The 20,573-nt window shown below is 38.5% G+C and overlaps 1 long non-coding RNA gene across 1 annotated transcript; it reads left to right on the plus strand.

Moving 5' to 3' along the window:
• Positions 1 to 1,271: 1,271 nt before the first annotated feature.
• Positions 1,272 to 20,525, plus strand: LOC121095792. The gene is made up of 3 exons (XR_005830206.1): positions 1,272 to 13,246; positions 15,247 to 15,366; positions 17,527 to 20,525. It is a non-coding gene; the product is annotated as an uncharacterized LOC121095792 (long non-coding RNA).
• Positions 20,526 to 20,573: the final 48 nt, after the last annotated feature.

Consider the following 20,573-nt stretch of genomic DNA (forward strand, 5'->3'; position numbering starts at 1 on the left):
AGCAGGGGCTTTCCCAGCAGTACCAGGTGACGCTGCTAAATGTTAATGCTGCCATGAGCCTGGGTTTAAAAGGCAATTGCAAAATCTCACTCCCCACAGGTAGTTCAGGATGTGCTTTTCCTTAAAACGTAAAGCCCAAACAGAAGAAGATACGTTTTTCAACTTCTCCAATGATGCTTTCAAATTACTTCGTAGGTATACTGACGGGAACAGTCAATGTATCCTGTGGCAGAGGTGCTGTAATCTGTTGAAGGTAACACTGGAGGCCCTGTGTTTGCAGGGACCGACTCCCCGGTTTCAGGGACTAGCAGGGCCCGATCCTGGTGTTTGAGGCTCAGTGATGATCCGGTGTCTCTGGCTGTGGCAGGCTGCTCAGCTTCATCGGCTTGCTGCTGTGCTGGACCAGGCAACTTCTCTGAGCAGAGCCTGTCCCCCTGTAAGAAATCTGATTTTGACTAGAAATTCCTCACAAATGGAGAATATACCATTATCCTTACTAATTAGCTGTGCCCTTTCTGTGGTTTATACCCAGTCCAATTTGTCTAACCTTTTATGCCTTTCTGCCCACAAGATAATTACATGCTGTAATCAAGCCATTTCATTTCTTTGATAAACTAAACAGACTGAGCTGTTGTAAGCCTACCTTTCTCTATAAGGCATTTTCTACAGTGGTGAATAAACCTTGTGGTCTTTTCTAAATCCCCTCCAGCACGTCAATATACCCTTTAACGTGTGGCAAAAGATCTGTATATGACCCTCCAGTGCTAGAGGTGATTTTGCTGCTTTACACCTCCTCTGTGCAGCTCTGCTTCCATAAACAGCCTTCTTTACGTTTGCAATTGTTTTTTCAGAGAATCACTGTAGAGAATAAAGAACAAATCAGTTCCATATTCCCATTATAGTTTCTCAGTCCTTTGTAGGATACAGTCCCTCGGAGCTCTTCTTAGTACATTATTTTTATAATGTACTAATAAAGTCAAATGTCTCATGAGTCCAAATACCTTAAATCTAATTTTTCTGGTAATACCTGTGCTCCATAAAACCATGCTGGCTGGCACTAATTATGTTTTCTACCCTTCAATCTCTGTATCAGCTTTCCCCATTATTTAAAACTTTGTTGTACCAACCAGTCTGAATTTTACCCAGACCCTTCAGCTTACCAATCAAAAACTGACAGAGTTTTTGACACTACTCTATACTCAGTTTGAAGGCCACTTCACATTTTAAAAAGAAATGAGACAAACAGTTATTTTTTATATATATATGTATTTTTATATATATATATATATATATATAAAAGACAGAAACTACTGCTTTTGTTCTGTTGTTTGTTGTGCTGATAGACATCCTTTGAGGTTCACAATCCTTTGGGGACCATGTGTTCTATATCCTGCCACCACAGTGATGCAATGCAAGTTATGTGAACAGAAATATGGAAATGCTTGTGAAAGAGTGACGTCCTTTGTTGTTAGTTACCGGGCATCTTAATAGTTAAAGTGTTCTGAGTACCTGGGTAACCACCAGTTACCAAAGCAGGGAATCTCCTGTTTGTCCCTTTGCCCTTCCCACCTGAGGAGTCCTTCTGATGCTGTTGAAGTACACAGAGTGGTCAAATGTGTGTCCATGAGATACAGGAGTGTGTAGTTCCCCTTGCTTACTGTGTTCTTTATTCCTCTCAGTGTTTCTGCTATGTTTAAGGTTTGTTGCGAATGAAACAAGCGGAACAGTTTTTGGACAGGTTGAAAATTTACCCTTATAAAGGCACCTTTTGTTTTTTACAATGTAAAGAAATTTAGGCAATTAAATCCTAAGATTTGCGCCTGAAATAATGGAAGGTTTATTTTTAAAAGAGGCAAATACATATTTTATAAACAGGTGTGACAGAGAGCCTGGAACTCTGTGTTTATGTGACTTGAAGTAGGACAACAATGACCTTACTTTTTTTCTTTGCACCAATGAAAATTATACCTATATGTGTTAACTGAACTAGAAAGGAGTATATGAGGAAACCAGAATGATTTTACCCCTCTGTGCTGTGCTTAATTGTAAAAAAACAGAATGTTGTGACCTAATGCTGTTGATTTTTTCTCTTAAATATTTTACCTTTCCTTTGAATGAGGCAGATATGAAACATCTGCTCTTAGCAGCTGGAAGAAATCATGCTATAGATGTTGAATGAATTCATGTTCCCAACACGGATGTCATGTCTTGAACACTCCCGCCTATTTCAGACTGTTATATTTTATGTTCTTCTTTCATATTTATTAAGGGCTCAAAGACTTACAGTGATGTAACTTTGAGACACTGCTACTGGTTGAGCCACGGAGCTTCTTTGCTTTGGCTAGTCAAACCTAGTAAATTAAACTAGCTTTTTACATTCCCATGCACTTGGTGTGCATGGAAAAAAACAGCACTAGATCCTTTAGCACTACTTCTAACGTGCAGCTGAAAAGAGAACTTCAGAAAACGAGGTTGGAGTATGTACTGCATTGTATCTTGACCTTCAGCTAATGGGCTTAAGCAATAGAATCTTACCACAAACATGGATTCATTTGCTTGTTTCAATATCAGAAATACATATAAACAGAGTTTTAAAATGTCTGCCTTCAGTTTTTAAAACTACATCCAAAATGTATCTACTATTGTTTCTATAGATTCCTTGTTCAACTAAAATTCAGGAACATTTTATCCCTCCATATATATCCAAGTAATATAACAGTAGAGTGAGGCAAGACAGCATGATTCTTCTCTGTTGAATAATTCATTCAGGCACTCTTATCTGAAAAGCATATACAGAAATAAACATTTTAGGGAGATAATTTAGTTTTTGTAGATAAGTGCTGGGAAAGAGGAAAGGAAAATTGCTGCTCACAAACAAAACGAAATTCCAGCATCACATTGTTGTTGAGTCTTTTGTTCTAGTTCATAGTCACAACGGCCTTGGTGCCGATAACAGAGCAGAGATGGAGTAGATAGCAAGATTTTGTCTCTTTTGATTAAAGAACACAATTTCTTTGGAGAAATTGTGCCAGTGTTGGCATAAATCATTCTTCCCAAGTTGAAGTAAAAAGCAAGAACATGGCAGAATAGTGCTTTACTTGCTTTGTCTGCCAGCCAAAAAAGTGGTGTATCTGTAGAAGCAGCTAAAGAAAATATATAGGATACAGGAGAATTTATTTCCACATCTAAAGGTAAATTCATAGGCTGAAAATTCTGAGTTCAAAATGTAAATGTACTGAAATATCCTGTTTATTGTATCTATAAAGTTATTGACAGAGCTTTGTTCTTCTTTGCCTTGTTCCCTGTTTTTTAGCAAGTATTGTAGTAGCAGTTGAAGAGCACACTTCATCAGTAGTCTGCATATATGATTATTCCTTTTTCTTTCCTATGTCTAGCTCACTGTTAATTCAATAGACTGGTGCTGTATAAACCTCCAAGATCTGCACTTCTTTGGACAGAAAATCCACCTCTTAAAAGCTGTTGTGGTTTTTGTTAGCAAAGCCCTTGCAGAGATGAGAGACAGGTGAGCAGATACGAGTTATGATCAAGGCATCTGTTTAGCATCAGGCTTGATTGAATAGGGAAGTGAAGGTGAATACTGGGTGACATTAAATGCTGACTCACCCCAAGGTTTCCGCAGTCTTTTCTGAATGTGTGTACATGGTGTTGGAACCAGACCCAGGTAAGAAGGCAACAAGGTAATTGTAGAAAGACCCAGTGAAAGAAAAATGAAATTCATTATGATATAGAGTATAAGAATGACCACGGTTTTTTTAAACAGCACTAGGTAAAAGTTAATGCTTTAAAAATGCTGTAAAAAACAAGTATTGTAATGTATTCTCCAAATGCTCCTCCAACAGTTTTGAAGCTCAGGAGTCTCCTGAGTCAGAGTTTCCTTCGTTACATTTAGTAACTTGCAATGGATTTTTCTTTCTTTTCTGTTTTGTCACTTGAAATTATGTAAATTCATAGTTTGCAGGGAATGAAGTACTGCTTTACTGAGTTCAATATCTTGTAGTGGCATGTCTGGGAGCTTTTGGTGTTTCTGTTTTATACTGGTTTGTTTTGTGTTCTTTTCAAAATGGAAGAAAGCAGGAGAAAGTCTGAGCAATCTTTCAACACTGACCTATCTAGATTTCTAGATAATATCTGGGACACGAGAATGCAGTGTGAAGAACTCTGTACAGCATTGCTACAGGCTGTCAGCAGCGGGAGGGAGGGATTTGACAGTGATCCCACAAATCCAGCCAAAGGGCTGAATATGCAAAATCTATTAAGGAGTAATTCTGTATCCAATCTGTATTTAATGTAGTAGTAGTGAGTAATTAATTACTTTCATATTTGAAGAACTCTCACTTAGGTATTAAATGTTCAAATCATTTTTTAAAAACAAAGATAAGCAGATTGGATAATTACCTTAAAAATTAGGTCCAGTGTTTTCTATAGAATTAGCATTGGAGGAAAACCTGATTATTTTTTTATTATTATTTTTGAGGAGGGTAGTCATACTACTGATGTAATCTTATTTTTATAAAGAGTTTATATTTGAAACAGTAGAACGTTATAAACTTTCAAAAAAATCACTGTTTTCATGCTGTATCTCTGAAATAGAAACTGAGGTTATTTCATTGGAAGAGTGTTACAATCACATTAAATGAATGCTTATCTTAAAAACCCTAGCTTGATCACTTTTTGGACTGGTTGGAACCTTATGTTATTTCACAAAATTGCTTTTTATCTAGCAAAGTTAAAAAGATTTCTTGTCCAGAAGGTGTACAATAATTTAGAATATTGATGCTTTGTGAGACCTGGACCCTTACAAGGAACTGAAATCATGGTAAAGGAGGACAGTTCTGAGATGGAGGAAGACTAGGAGGTTTTTTTGACATATTGAAGGACTGAAAAAGAGTCCCTTTGGGTTTGTTGCAGAGGGATTATTTGACTTCTTTTTTTATGTTACGCTGTGCTCCCCTGTTCCTTTTGCGGAGCGTACAATGAAGCGGGGGACAGCTGTGACAGTCAGGGTCAGGGCTGGCAAGAGCAAGATTAGCCACCACGCCTTCTCTTGTTCCTTGCTAAATGCTAAAATGAAAGCCTTACTATGTTTTTCACAACAAAACCTGCGAAAAAAAATTGGTGTAGATTTATTTGGATTCTAAGAATCTAATGTTTTTAGTGTGTAGAAATATTGACCAGAGAGTGTTAAAAAATGGCTGATACATTGTTAAATGTCCCAAACTGTAAAACAAGGTAGAGAGCAGTAATAAAACAGAGGAGAGAAAAATATTGTGAACCTTACTGAATTGGCAGAACACTTCTAAAATCTCATAGAATTTTATAAAACATTGTTTACAGAGATATTGTTTCCACTGTTAATGACAAAAACTTAATTTCAAGGTAGCATTTTGTATGATTTATGAAAATGAATATGTAAAACAATAGACCAACAAGCATGAAGCACAGATGAAATGAGTTTCTTTTGTTGGAGCCTGTGAAGAGTGTGTAATCAGAGCTCAAGTCTATGACACCTGAAATGAGAAACTGTCAGTTCTGAACCACAAGATTAACATCCCTGCCTGTACTTAAAGGATGAGTATCTCTTTTTAGTTGTATCTTTTCCTGCAGCTGAACTGTCAAGCACAGAACATCTTGAAAGCATATTTTTTGTGTTTTAAGAGTCATCCTCAGGCTCCTGTTTTTTTATGGAAAGAGACAGAAGTCTGTAGTCTTGATAAAGAAATGTAGTCCAGTGCATCTTCTAGGTCACCCTGAGATTATGGCCCACACACAAATTGTACAAAGAAGCACCTTAAATTTCCTATAATATGCTTGATCAATTTAATTCTTGATAATTTGGTTTCCTACCTTTAAAGAGGTCACAATTAGATTGAAATAAAAGCATAGACTTTTTGGAAAATAGGCTGATGGCAGGTTTAAAAGCTGAAGTATGAGAAATTTTGTGGCTAATGTAGGCCTACTTTTTCATCCCATTTAATGTGTTTTACAATTTGAAGTTTGGAATCTGCAGGTATGTCTAAATACTGTTGCCAGTTAAAAAATGCATCTTAGAAGAGCAAAACATGTTTCTGGACTGATTGTAGTCTTTCAATATCCCTCTGCTTAGCAGGGGTTAGAGAGGACACAGAGCCAGTCTCTGCTCAGAGATGTACAATAAAAAGACAAGGAGATATGGTCAAAAGATGTGACAAGGGAAATTCCAATGGTATGTAAGCAACAAGTTCATGGTGATGGTGGTTCCGCACTCAAAGCAGGTTGCTCAGCAGCTGTAGAACCTCTGTCCTTAAGGATTTTTGCAATTCAGCTGATCAGCCTAATCTAACTGTAAAGCTAGCCTTGCTTTGTGTGGGATGTTGGACTTCATGACCTCCTGTGGTCATTCCTGCCTAAATTTTTCTGTAACTATGCATCCCACAACATACTGTTGCCTGTTTTGTAACAAGCAATGTAACTCCCCTACAAAATCAAACGAAAAGCATTCAGACAGTTCAGTACACCGGTCTTTGGCAATAAGAAGCAACCAAAGTTTTGCAGGAGAATGTAAGAAACACCCCTGAAGACAGATTTAGGAACAGCTGCTTCTACAGTATTGAGATTTTTTGATATCTGATATAGATTGCTTAAATGTAGGTCTGCAAGTATGAGGCTTGGTGTCCCTTCCAAACCAGTGGCATTAGTCATGAGTCTAAATGGATGATCTTTAAGGCCCCTTCCAACCCAAACCATTCTATGATTTCACGACTCCTTTAAAGTGCTGTCTCGAATGACTTCCTGTGGAAAAGGGTTGCACAGTGTAACTAGACACTTTGTAAAAAGTATTTCCTGTGATTGCTTTAAAATACTTCTTTTAGTTCCTTTATTTTTCAATTATGAGGCAGGAAGACAAAGGTTGTCATTTGCCATTTTTCTACTAATCATTAATGTGTGTAAATCTTACTCGTATGTTTTCTAAATTAAAAAGAAAAAAATCACCAAAATATCACTCTTTCAAGTGTTTGTATTTAGAAATGCTTTTCACATGCCAGTAATCTTTGTAATTCTCTCCAAAACTTCTAGTGCAACATCGCCTTTCATAGGCAGTGATCAGTCTGGTGCTTTCTATTTCAAATGAAATTCCATCATTTAGTTACCTTAAAGGAGTTATAATGTTTCTTGTATTACTCTGCTTCTCATTCCTTGCAGACCCTAATATTTTGGGATATTGCTGTCTTAAGCTGACAAAGACTGGCTGATACCAGATGAAGATATTTCATAACTTCCAATCCAAATTGTTCCTAGTAGGTCAAAAGGAGAATCTGTTCCTTACTGGAAACTCATTTCTCACCCACCCTCTTCTGCGAAGTTAATTTTTGACTGGATCAGATTCTCAATCCAAATTGCTGTAGGGCCTTACTCTTATTTAGGCTAGTGCAATCAAGCTAGTGCTGGTGATCATCAGCGTGATGACAGAGCCATCTTTCCCACGCTTGCATAATTTGAAAGCGTCTGTGAAACTGGTTACTCCTGATAATTAACTAATCATAGGTGCACACTTGGCAGAGACCTTTACTGAGCTTAGAACAGTAACTGATAATTGCCTACTTAGTAACATGCACACTAAACATAGTGGAATTTAATAACTTCACCTAAATGGTCGTTGTTCAGCTTGTCACATAGCAAAAATTTCCTGTAGGAAGTAGAAAGCAATTAGCTTCTCTCTGGAAGTCTTTGATATTTATAAAGTCTGACCTGGATTTTCCAAGGAAAGTTGACTAAAAATATTTTCCATTTCCCTGAACATTTGAAGTATATTTGATAACCACATTTAGGACTTCCTTTAGAGTATCCTTAAATCAAAAAGTGTTTTCAAGTAAATCTTTATTCCCAGAAAGACTTTAAGGTTGTCTTAATGTTCTTTCAAACATGAAGACCTGTTCTGTAGAAATAAACGCGACTTTTCAGAGTTTGCACAGAATAGAGGATTCAGCCCCTGACAAAGGAAGATGCGATGATGGGCTGTATCTCTCCTACCATGGTCCTGCAGTGCTTTGCAGCCATAACCCTTTCCTTTTCAGATTATTGCAAATGGTGTTTAGGATCAGCCATCCATAAATCACCAGAAGCCAACTGAAATATGGATTTGCTTATTATAGAAATTTAGAAGAACGTTTGATGTAAGAGAAGGTCAGCATATTCTGTTTGTAACGAATAACTGTTGAGTAAAAGGTAAGTTTTCACTTATTGTTAGCATTAGTTATAGAAAACACTTCTGCTCCTTTCCTGTTTGAAAGTTCTCACTTGTACATCTGTTCTAGATTGCCCATTTTATGACCACATCAGCCACACCCCAGGTCCAGCCCTCAACTCCAGTATGTGCTTCCCTAGGTTACTGAGATAACACCTCTTCGGTGTCCTCCATCTCTGTGATGGCATTAACTGTGTCACGCTGGGTGGAATGGTGGGACACCTGCTGCACAGGGCAAACCCAGGGCTCTGAGCTGCGTCAGGATGGCTGGATGGTTCAGTATTCACTGCCCCGGAGCAAGCCTGCGGTCTGCAGCCAGGAACTTTTCCTAAGGAACCTGGTGAGCAGATCTAATGCTATAGATGAATGTGCACTCTTGAGTTACTTTCAGCAGTTCTACTGTACAAATGATACGTATTGGTTATGTCTGCAGCTTCCCAGAATTATTTTGAAACAGCAAGTTGGTTAAGAACATGTGCTGTTCCTGTGATCTTGTATTATCACTCACTGGCTCAACAACAAAAAAACTCAAAAAAAACCCCAAAACTTTGTGTCAAAATCCATGACTCATGAACATAAATCTACAAATTACTGCTGTTTGTCTTCCTACTGTCATCTCATAAAGAAATTGATTAGGAAGTACTTTTTCCATTATAATCTAGAGTCAGATGGTTTAAACATATCTGTGCAACATCAAAATTAATGTCAACAAACAGCACTGCCTTTTGAGAGAAGCATAACTATAGTGTGACCTGACAGCTGTCCTCACAGCTATCTAATCCCCTGACCTAAATTTGGGTGTTTGTCACCACTGCCAACGCTACTACTATTTACTTCCAAGATTAAAGGGGGAAATAATGTCTCTGTGTGCATTTGTAAAGCTGTGCCAGGGTAGATTTTACTCAATTAATAAAACCTGTGTTTAAGTGAAAGCTAGTGCTGTTCATGATAGCTTTTTTTTTGGATAATAAAGACATTATTTTTAATATTGCTAAAAGCTACAATTTAATTTGATGGAACTTTCATTTAACTTCGTTAACAAATGTGTCTCCTTTCTGAATGGCTGAGTTGCAATGGTATCAACAAGATAAGAAGTAACTAAGTTGATCCCTCATGTTTTTGCACCAGACATAAGTCATCCCAAAGCCTAAGATCCGTTTTGTTAGACTTTATATGAGCATCATAGTAATTTTTAAAGTAATAATCTGAGCCAGAAAATCATGTCTTAACAGAACACAATGCTTTTTAAACATGTAAGTAAATTCAGTGCACTTACTGAGGCTTCAGTAAGTCTTTTCAGGACTGTGACTCAACCCTATGCCACATGCAAGATGTGTGACCGTAGCACTCTGTGCTTGTAATTGCAGAAATGTTGTGAAGAGGAGACAGGGTAGCAGATTGTGAGGCAGTGGAAGGATGGCCATAAAAGTGCCAGGAGTTTAGGAAGCACAGTGACCTAGGTTCTCAAAAAGCTTTCTAGATGCAGCAGTTTCCCTGGAAAGGTTTTCCTCTTGATTTTGTGCATAAGATCCTGAAAATTGCCGCAAAATTACACTTGATCCTAAGTTGAGACACACAGTCCCATAAACGAATTGTTTCTGAATTGCTCTCATCCTGTTTTCATGCTGCATTTTTATTTCTAAAGAGGCATTAAATATGTTCTACGTGCTTGAGAGTGTTAATGCTTTACTCTAACAGCTGTGGTACAGCACACAAGCTGGGTGATAAATTTTGTTCCAGAGAAGAAAATTGTGCTAAATTTGAACAGTATATGAAGCACTTCTGGACTTTTGAGATATCTGTTAGCATGAAAATAAAAATATAGGGGTTTAGCCCTATACTAGAGAGGTTTAAAATAGCATTACTATCAGTGATGTGTGGAAATCTTCAAAATAGTTATGAATTTCAGTTGTTACAAAATAGTAAGAGCAGTCAGGCAGCGCAACTAGGAACTGAGAACCAGGGATGCTGAAATCTACTTTTTTACTCAGTCTTTTCTAATATGCCTTTTAGCAATTGATTTCACTTGTCTGTTGCGTATGTTGCCTTCTCACACTGTTTGATCTTACAGGCATATAGTGAAGCTTAATTCATGTAACTACTAGGAGAAAGATGCTGGGATAGAAGTGTGTTCTTCCTCATATGGTGGTAGTTTGAGCATGGGGTAGATAAAGCATATGTAGGAGTAAAATGCTGGGAAAAAGACTTCTAAAATTTGGTCAAGATTTCTTTAATCTGTTCTGTTGCTGGGCTTTTTGCAGATTTTGCATATCTTTGTTTAATTGAAGGTCGGTCTTACATTTCTGTGAGAAAAGCCAGTCTTGCTCTTTTCCTGGACGAAGTTGGGAAACCTCAGGAATCTCATGCAAGTTATTTTGTGAAATTTCCATCACAGTTTCTCTGCAGTCTTAGGCATACTCTGAACAACACTGTCACCTAAACAAGGAGAACTAAAAGAAAAGCATCCTTGTTTCAAAGATGTCTGTGGGCCAATAACTGTTATTTTGTTAAGGACTGGGACGTAATTGCAAGCCTTCGCAAATCTCCATGTACACAAGGGGGATTCCTTTTTGCTAGAATGGTATTGACTACATGTTCATCTAGACTTTATTTTTTAGCTTGCCTGAGCCAGAACTCCCAGATAATCCATGCCGCCTACACATTAAATCTCACTTTGTCTAAATTGGTTGAGCCAAGGTCTCTCCAGGAGTGACTCAGGCATGGGTATAGGCAGGTTCATATGGATGTCCTACCCCCTCTAAGCTCTGTGGGTGTAGCTGGCTCCAGGAACTGGAGCAAGCACAGCTACAGCGTTATATATGTGAGCTTAATTTGCCTCAGTTTAATATGGTATGCATCAGACAATTTGTTCTTTAAAAAAACCCAACCAAACTCTGTAGGAGGATATGTCTTTCCTATTCATGCAGAAATAAGGTGAATCCTATATTCCAGTATTCCTTCTATTTCATAAGCTAACATGAACCTCCACTTACTGTAGCTGTCTCTGTAGGCAGAGGCTAGTGCTGCACTCATGGGAACTGAGGCTTTGTTCAGTTAAACCATAGGAGGGGCTGGCAGAGATGTCCTTGAATGCTTTCTGCATCTCCAGTTGTAGTTTGCAGGAAGTAAAATGGTTTTGCAAGAGCCAAGGTTAGCTGGAGCCAGACAGTACTTTGAATTCTGTAGTTTAACAACACTGTGATATTGTAATGCTTGTGTAAGTAAATGTGAATATGAGGGGAGGGAGGCGAAGGGAAATAAATGTAAATCTGGAGGGAAGGTGAAGAAATGCCTATAAAGCAGGAAAGAAATTAATTTGAAAGCAGAGCACAGAAAATAAAAATAGAAGCAGAAAAGGAAGTAAAAAACTAACAAGAAGTAAAAAAGACTAGGTTGTTTTTTTTATTTGAACCTGTTTGTCATAAGTACTTGGTTCCATTGCAACTGAGTCTGCAGGCTGGAGGTGCTGATAGTCTGCAGTGCAGAACATGGGCACTGGGTTGCTCTCTTCTTCAGATTCACATGCTACAACCAGCGATACAAAGCAAGTGAGTAATGAGTAGGGAGAGAGAAGAGAAAGAAGGCAAAAGAAAGGCTTAGATCAATAGAGTGACATTGTGTAATTTAAACCTGCTAAATATCAGAGGTTTTTAAATATGTGATGAGATCATACAGAAAACTGCAGGTTTTGCTGAGATTTCCTTATTTTCCTCTGTTTCATTTTGACTTTATTTCTTACCCATACTACTAATGTGTACAAGGGAGCAGTGGCTCATGGAAACAGCCCGACTGTGATTTCCTGGAGACTCCAATTTCATGCAGTTATGTGGTAGGAGAAGCAGCTTTAAGGAAGAATGGTTAGAATGTGGTGGCTGGACCTGACGCTCAAATTCCTGGACAGTGGGATCCTGGATTTCCCCTCGACCCAGGCTCACTGTGTAGCCCATAAGGAGTGGAACAGGGAACCATCGAAATTCTTGGTGATTGCTGGTGAGACCTAAGTGGTACATGGGTATGTTTGAAACCCAGTTCCTCCTTCAGGGATATCTTTCTGTTAATTTGTGATCTTGTAGTGCGAGAGACCACCAACCTTTTCCATCAAAAAGCCAGGAGTCATTTAACAACTGGGACAAGAGGTGATAGGGTTTCCTTCTTTTCACAGTGTGTGAGTTAAAGCGTCATCCAGGAGGTAAGAGATCCAGGTTTAACTTCTTCCTCTGCCAGAAAGGGCTTACATAGTTTTCCCTCCAAATAGCAGCAATCACTAGCTATCCAATTTGCCATGGCTATCCAATTTGCCGTGGGAGAGAGGCTCTCCTCTTTTTCTGCATGATAACCAGAGTGGCTGGGGCATTCATGTGGAAGCAGGTTTCATTGGTTCTGTTTCAGGATCATTAAATAATCATTGGATAAAAAACATATTTAAATACTGTCTAAATGTGGGCTTGGGCTTGATGCTTGATTGAGTGGCAAAGCATTTGAATTGTGCTTATTTTACAGAGCACACATTAAATAATAAACAGGATACAGGAATCTGGCTTGCAGTCAGAGGACATAAATCTTGTGGTCCTGGAGGTCACTGTGTTCTAAGACAGAAGCAAACAAATCTGCCTAAAGCACAGTTTCAGAACTATTTGTGCTGACTGACCAAAATATGTTAAAAGCAAGTTAGTTCAACATTACATTGACCTTTTCTCTCTGACAGTGGTTATCATTGATTCAGTCACCTTAATTCCTTTCTGCAAGTTTGAAAGGTTAATATATAAAGGTTTTTTATCTGGTATATGGCTTTTTGGACTATATTAAGCCATTGTAAATATTCTATTTCATTGTTACTAACCAAATCTGTATTCAGCTGTGCAGGTTTTGCAACTGGTTTTTTAAGAAAACAACGAAACCAAACTTGAGTATATCCTCAGCTTCAGAGGAGCTGAGCACGCTGCAGCAACTGTGAACTTCAGTGGGAGCACAAGTAACCGCTTCTGGAAATGAGACTTTGTACAGGTATTCTTTACCTTACCCGGGAGCAGGTCCTGTCCAGTCCTGTTGAAAGATATAAACTTTCAAATCAGCCAGTTGCTTTTAAAAGTTTGCTCCAGCAGTCCATCAAGTTTGAAAATTTTGTTCCAATTGTAATTAATAAGGTGAAAGAAATCAGCACGTTTGAATGTTTTCATCAATTAGCTGCATAGGTCTTTTCTTAGCCCTCCAGCAAAAGCAGCAGCTTAGACTGACTTTTTGGCTTTTTTGAAACGGTTTCTTTTTTAGCACTGAAAAACAGAGAAAGAAAAAGCATAGAATTAAGAGTTATTTTCAAAGGCTTTTGAGACCAGAGACTTCTACATTTTGGAATGGGAAGAGGAAAACCCCAACATTAGTGGTGTAATTAAGAATGTTTCAGCTAAGTCAATTATGTGTAGCAAAATCACTGGTAAAGCCGAGGAGGTGAAGTTTAAAGTCCAGAGCTATGCTGCAGGGGGTAACAAAAAGATGAAAGGTTTGAACAGATAGAAGGCTCAAGGTTTGCTGGACTTTATGGAATGCAATTAATTTTTAAGTCCTATTTTGAGCACATACAGTTCAGCTTAACTCGCAGAGTCTTCCTTTGCAGTTTTACATCTGATAATTTGATTATGAAAACGAACTTTCCCACATGGAAGAGAATGCTAACAATCTTGTTCTGATAAGAGATACTTATACAGCACCACCAAATCACTTAAACATAAGGGGGCCATGTGCTTATCCTCATTTCAGATGACGAGCCCACTGTAGCTGTCTAAGATTTGGTGGCACGTGTTGATATTCCCTGTGCAGTTGGGGCCAGTGCTTGCCAGTGCTGCTTCAGAGTAATTTCTTTGACTTGACTTGGATGTTCTGTGAATGTAATTGCTGTAAAGAAGGATTCCTAATTTATACTTGCATCTTAAAATGGTACTGATAGAGGACCTTATCTAAGGAATCTTGGGAAAGGGGACTGGGGAAGAGAGGACTAACGTTTGCAAAAAACAGTATAACTGATAGATTTACATAGCTGGAAGACATATAAGTGAGCATAATTCATTTGCTGTGGACTACTCACTAGCAAGCCATTACAGCAAAGTATAATTCAAACATACAGTAGTCTGTGGCTAAGTCTGGGGAGATGATAGTAGAATGGAAGTGATGGAAATACTGTTTAGACTCACTGCTTACTCTCCCCTTTCTTTCCCAAATGCTGTAATCCGATAATCTTTTTCATTTATGCATATAGCCCAAATTCCATCCTTAGTTATACAAACGTAAATTCCCTTAGTCATGGTTTCATCATACTATAAGCAAAGGTTTGCTGTTGTATTACAACAGCCAAGTCTTGACCACTATTTCTAAAATACAGTATACTGGAATTTGTCTTAGTCTGCACAGCCTTTTTTGTATGAGACCCCGTTCTGATAAAAGGTGAATGCTTTATTCATCACCTTTTTTTTTTTTTTTTTTTTTTTTTAATGGAACATATAAGGACAGTATAGGAAAGAAGTCTGGGATTAAAACAAGCCTGACTTTGTTGAGATGCTACAAGTATTAATGGCTGAGAAAACATATGATCTACTAGTGTGTTCCTGGATTACAAGACTTGCATAAACTTCAGGTCAGCTGGATTTGTATAAACTAGAACAATGCAGTGCATGTAAAATTTTCTGCTTATAGAGAGGTTTCCATGTGGAGAAATCATTAAAGCTTTTCACAAAATGTCTTTTTACACAGGAACCTTTTATCTGGTAATGGAAACCTTAAGTGGCTAGACAAATATATTTGGGAGGAGATAGTGAAAAATAATTCTAGATGTTTTCTGAGCTAATAAGATTTGTTCTTTTTATGAACCTTTGAAAACTTGCATGGTGTGGCAGAAAATTTGTCCAAAATTTCATCCTGAAACACTTTTATATGAAGAAAAAAAGATTCAATTATTTGAAAGTGGGATTTTCAAGTCAGAGTTCCTTGTTCTAGCAGATATCCTATCATTACAGGATTCCAAATGCTTTGGATTTGGAAAGCATCGGGCAGAAAGCCTCCTGCACAGAGGAGACTATGAAACACCTAAGAGGCATCTGGATGATACAAAACCTAAAAATCATGCGGCTTGTAATGTGAGCTTCTCCATATCCATACTCCCTAAGAGCTTTTAGCTTTCAAGTGGACTTATCAGTAGGTTTCCTAAGCTTTGAACTTTGGTCTTCAATGCACTAGTAAATCTGGGATTAAATGAAAAATTCTGGTTCTGCCTAAGTTTACACAGGACTCTGTTCCCACTTGTTTTACCTCAGTCATTACAGACTTTTCTGCAGTCAAATATTAGGGAAACACTTTGCAGTTGACCTCTCTTATTTGATTTTTAGATACTGTTATTACTTCCTATTCTCTCCAGTCACCAACAGATTGAATCTTTGTCTTTGCATTCTCTTGTTTTTAATTCAAGATGATGTAGCTCTAATTTTTTAAAAAAACTTCTCCATGGTTTCTGTTGTCTAGAATTTAATTTGGCTTTTTTTTCCCCTATGTGCACCTTTATTTGGTATGGTGTTTTATTTAACCTATGGCTCATTTTAACAATTTCGGTTATAAACAACCTGTGCTGGAATATTTTAGGGAATTCTTCTGCACTATGTTCAGATGATCTTTAGTTGCCAGACAGGACATTCGGGACCAGAGGATAACTGAGGTGGGAAGGGACCACAGGAGGGTCCTGGTCCAAACTCCTGCTCAGTGCCTGAGGGTCAGCCATGAGCTCGGACTAGGTTGGTCAGGACTTTGTCCAGCCTGAGCATCTTTTGTTTCAGTTTACCCCTGCTGCCTCTCACCCTCCTGCCATGCACCGGCATGAAGGGCCTGGCTCCATCTCTGTCTCCTCCTCGCAGGCACTGGCAGGTTGCTGGTAGGTACCCCCAAAAGCCACCCCCTCCCCAGGCTGAGCAAGCCCCCTTCCCTCAGCCTCTCCTCACAGGGCTCCAGCCACAGACCAGTTTGACCACTGGTGTCTTTCTGGTACGGAGGGGCCCCAAACCAGGTGCAGTATTCTCAACATGGTCTAGAAAACAGTGAATGTTGTACCGATACTTTAGTGACCAGAATGACACAGAGGCTCAGAAGAGGAACAGTTACCAGCTGAAGCAGATTTACGGGCATGAGAGGAGAAGAGTTCAGAGGTTCTCCTTCTGAGAGTAACTGAGTTCAGTGAGAACAAGGGCATAGTGTTTCCGGGGGAACTTCTTGCAACTGACTGCACGTAATGCCCTGGTTTGTCTGGAGACTTCAGTCCCCGAATCTCTCAGTGCAGTGCCTTCCTCTGATCGTTGCCCTCATCCAAACACAACTGTCTCTCGTGGAAGTACACGAGGCACACGTGGTTTGAGAGGATTAATCCCGTTTCCTTGATATATAAAACTTGTGAGTCATTGGCAGTACTTGTTTGAGCAGTATTAAATGTAAGCATCTTAGTTGTATCCATACACCCACACTGAAGTTTTTATATAAGATTCAAATGTGCCTGATTAACATAAGAAAACTCAGTGCATATTTGTAGAGCAGGTGCAAGCAATGTCTCATCTCTTCCTGAACAAAAGGTTAATACATTCCCACAAGTGACTTAATCCAACTGTATTGCTAAAAATGATATGATTGTAAATGGATATAAATGAAAGTTAAAAAGTTTCAAGTAACGCACAGTAATTATTAGTTAATATTCAAAAAAGGAAGTTTGAAAAAAGGAAAAGTTACACCACTAACTACCAACAACTAATTTGCACACACTGCATTAATTTGAAGAATTAATTATGCTGTAAAATTTAAGCTTAAGTACATAGAGCACGTGCAATGTAGGAGTGTGATGTAAGAAGATCTGCAGCTCATGTTTTGACTTGTAGATTAAAATCTAAGTGAATTGAAAGTAAATGTAAACCCAGAGAATTTAAATTTTATGATGTGGAACCCCACTGAAAACAGAAAATAGCAACTTGGTAGAATATGAATGATACCAGTAGTCCCTAATTAATTTTACGAATTTTATTACCTCAGTTGAAATTGTTCAAGTATATACGTAATGAAGAGTAGTTAACTATTGTATATAGAAAAAGAACAGGAATTATGATTAATGTTTCCTGGTAGAGGTAACCGTGAGATGACAGGATGTGAATTGGGCCTGAGTAATGAAATTCTGTGTGTGTGTGTGCATGTATAGCAGGGAATAAAATTTGTTTGGGGAATTTAATCCTACTGAAGAGTAAAATGGTTTCTGGATGTCTCCCATCTAGAGATTTTCTATCTGCTGAGGACAAAAAGGTTGCATGTGAAGCCTGATCAAATCAGCACCAGGTTCCTTCAGTCCGGGAAGCGCTGCAGGGGTGGCATAAGGGGACAGCCAGTACAATGACAAAGGTGAGCAAGGAAGGGACAGCTCATCAGCCTCCTCATCCATCCAGTGCTGGCTCCACTGGTCACGCCACAAGAAGAGGGGGCTGGACACTTGAATGGGCGTGCAAGGAAGCTACCAAGGCTGCCAGTTATTAATGACCAGCTGCTTTTTTTAACAGGCTTATGGAGAGTGGGGAGGTGAAGTAATAGTTGTCAGTATTGCTGAGCTGCTATTTATTGTGTGTATACTAAGAGGAGGTTTTTTTCTTGGTAACCTTGTTTTTTGTAATCTATGGTAAAAATGTTGACTGAGCATTTATATGCTTTTGTATGTCTCTTGGGAAGACAGGTATTGCATTTCACTTTCAATGTAAATTTTTTGTTCAACTGAATTTTATGTTGTTGATGATATATTTTTTAAACTTTGTTTTCCTTAGAAACAAAACTTGCGCGTTTTAAAATTATTTCCGTAAGAAATTTTTAGTTAGATAGACCTGATTTCAGAAAGTGATGGACAGAGCTAGAAATTTTAATGTGAGATTGTTCTGCCAAGGTTGTCCTAGCTCTTCTTTTTTGCTGCAATTATTCCAAGATAGTCTTGGGCAATTGTGGATGTGCAGACATCATCTCAGGTGTGCAAACTGGCATAGTTTTCCAGAAGCCAAGAAAAGCTATGAAAAGGTACTCCAGCCAACATCTGAGACCAGATACAATATCGTGCTCAAGCTTATCCTACTTATCATACATAATGCAGGATGTATATGTGCACAAATATGTCAGTCTGCCTAAATTTAAAAGATTAATTTAGCCGTGCTTTTATTCATAAGGTTTTCTTAACATGACAAGAATTAGTTATGCTGATTTATTTAGTCTTTAAACCGTCTAGGCATTATCTAAGTATGCTTACATTCCACGGAATCTATTAGGCAAGGAAGTGGGTCATCCTTATTTGACTGCTGAAGTGAAGCAGTGATTACAGGGCAGGAAGGTCAAATGTGTAAGGCACTCACTAGAGATTTTAAAACCTGGAGGGAAGGCGTTAGCTCTGGATTGTAATTTATAAGGATGTACACAATGTTGGCTTACTCTGAATAACAGTATAAAGAATATAAATTTTATTATCTCGAGGAGTGTAATTTTCTACAGATGTTGGAATTACATAACAAAAAATAAATTTAATTGCCTGTACTCTGTGAAAGTTCCTTGATTGGATACTGGTAAAAATACTACATTATGGAGAAACCAATGATTGAACTTCAAAGGTAAAAAAAAGAATACTTTAACTTTTAACCACGTAGGTTACAAACTGCATTCAATAATGCATCTGTATTAATTTCTAGCAAGGATATATAACTATTTTTAATAAATTTTTGGTTTTATCGTCTTAGTCCTAGTTAAGTCCTATCGCCTTATTCCTTGTTCTCAGCTGCCAGAGAAACCTGAGTATTTCCCACATACCAGAAATCTTCCGAGTAAGGTAGAACTGATTCCGTAATTTTCTTCTGCTTTGTTTTCTTATGAAAAACTAGTGAAGAAGCAGTATATGGCTAAGCTCACCTTCCAACGTTTCCTGCAGCAAGAATTAACTTCCATTTAAGCAGTCCCTCAGCTTAAGAAACTAACAAATAAAACCCCACAAAACCTAAACAAACAAAAAGCCTATGCCTTTTGCTTGCTCATACCGCTTCTGACAGTGGTTAAGCTCTGTCAACAAGTTGCCCAGTAAAATTGTGGAACCTCCATCCTTGAAAATTTTCAAAACCTGACTGGACAAGGCTCTAATCAACCTGATGTAACTTTTAAGTTAGCGGTTCTTTCATCATGAGGTCAAATTAAATTACAGCCACCCATCCCTTCAGCAGGAATTTCTCCGTTCGGAGTTAAATTAGTTAAGTATATGAGTTTTGCTAATTGTGGAAACAGGTAAAGATCCATTCAAATGTGGCTTAGAAGAGCTTGCTTTCTCAAGCACAGACCCTTCTTTGGGGGCTTGCTGGCAAGTTGTTTTGCTTAAAAAATACATTCAGCATCCTTTCACAAGGAACATTGAAACCCATCAGCAGCAGACTAGCGCTTCGGGGGCCGTGTCCGTTACAAACGCGCTCCCAGCAGGTGGCTGCTGCCCCCTGCAGCCCATCGCAGCGTCCGCGAGGAGGTGGGGAGGAAGCACCCCAAGAAACAACACGCTAAGTAGATGGGCGATGAACGTTTTCGTGTATCGGCAAAGGATTTTCTTAGTGTTAGAAATGCACTGTGATGCAGTTATCCTAATGAGTAAGGCAAACGATACCTCAAGTTTATATCTTTAGCCATGGGTAGGTTCAATAGTCAAAGATCTTAAGAGCAAAGGCTGCAGACTGGGCTGTGGAAAAACCTGGAAATCAATTCAAGCTTCCAGAGTGCATTTATATAGTTTTTGCTAAGTGATTCCAACTGTGATTCAGCTCTTCATATGCCAAACAAACTACGCCCTCCCTCTCCTTTTACCTTCCTTCTACTTCAAACAAAGCTTTTGTAGCTTAATGAGGGACAGATTGGCAGATGCCTTCCTTACTTAATCCACAGGCAGGGAATAATGCAGCTGGGGTTTATATGCCTAAATACACCTGTGTGTATATGCAGTGCTCAGTGTACATACACATATGTGTCTGTGGCTACATACATGTGTGCAACAGCTCCCTAATCTCAGCTGAAACCAAGTACTCCTTTACAAAGAACAAACAACCAACAGCTTGGTGAAAACGCAGACCCAGTTAGTATGCTACCGAGGATAACCAGACAGAAAATCCAATCATAGCGTAAAGTCAGTGTTTGGGATATAGGCAACGGTATATTTGTTTAGCTTGCCTGAGAAGGTTTTTAAAACAAATTAACGGAGAAGATTATATTATGCAGTGAATGTTATTTCTGTAGGGAGAGAAATTACACCTCTAAAAGGTTACTTTGT

This window comes from Falco naumanni, chromosome 11, assembly GCF_017639655.2.
Source record: "Falco naumanni isolate bFalNau1 chromosome 11, bFalNau1.pat, whole genome shotgun sequence".
Taxonomy (NCBI): domain Eukaryota; kingdom Metazoa; phylum Chordata; class Aves; order Falconiformes; family Falconidae; genus Falco; species Falco naumanni.